The 474-nt window shown below is 39.2% G+C and overlaps 1 protein-coding gene across 1 annotated transcript in view; it reads right to left on the bottom strand.

The window, feature by feature from the left end:
- Positions 1 to 474, bottom strand: part of LOC109956213 (protein S100-B-like) — a 3,907-nt gene that overhangs the window by 274 nt on the left and 3,159 nt on the right. The window lies entirely within an intron of this gene.

Below are 474 nucleotides of genomic sequence, written 5' to 3'. Positions count from 1 at the left end.
AGCCTATAGCAATGCCAGTGACACCAGGAAACAAAATAGTCAGATACAAATTTGGCATAAAGTTTGTGATAGATGAATGTTGTCACTTTTTCTCTGTACAATGGTGTGCAAAATAAAAATTTAAACTCAAAATAGTGATGTGTAAATCATCTGTGTCCTGTATTACATTGAAAACAATACAGCAGCACATTATTTAATGTGATACCTCATCAATTTTCCTTCTTCAAAATAAACACTCAATTCAATTTGGTGTCTGCAACACATTCCAAAAAAGTTGGGACAGTAAAGCATTTACCACAACGTGATGTTGCCATTCCTTTTCACAACACTTAAGAGATATTTAGGGACTGAGGACACCAAATGATTAAATGTGTCAGGTGTCATTTTTCGACTGCTGCCCAATCCACTTTGCACCAGCCCCTTACGGACCCTCCTGCAGGTGGTGGGCCCACAGGAGGACGTCCCAACATCGCT

This window comes from Monopterus albus, unplaced genomic scaffold, assembly GCF_001952655.1.
Source record: "Monopterus albus unplaced genomic scaffold, M_albus_1.0 scaffold18.1, whole genome shotgun sequence".
NCBI lineage: Eukaryota > Metazoa > Chordata > Actinopteri > Synbranchiformes > Synbranchidae > Monopterus > Monopterus albus.
This window is presented reverse-complemented; position numbering and strand designations above follow the sequence as displayed.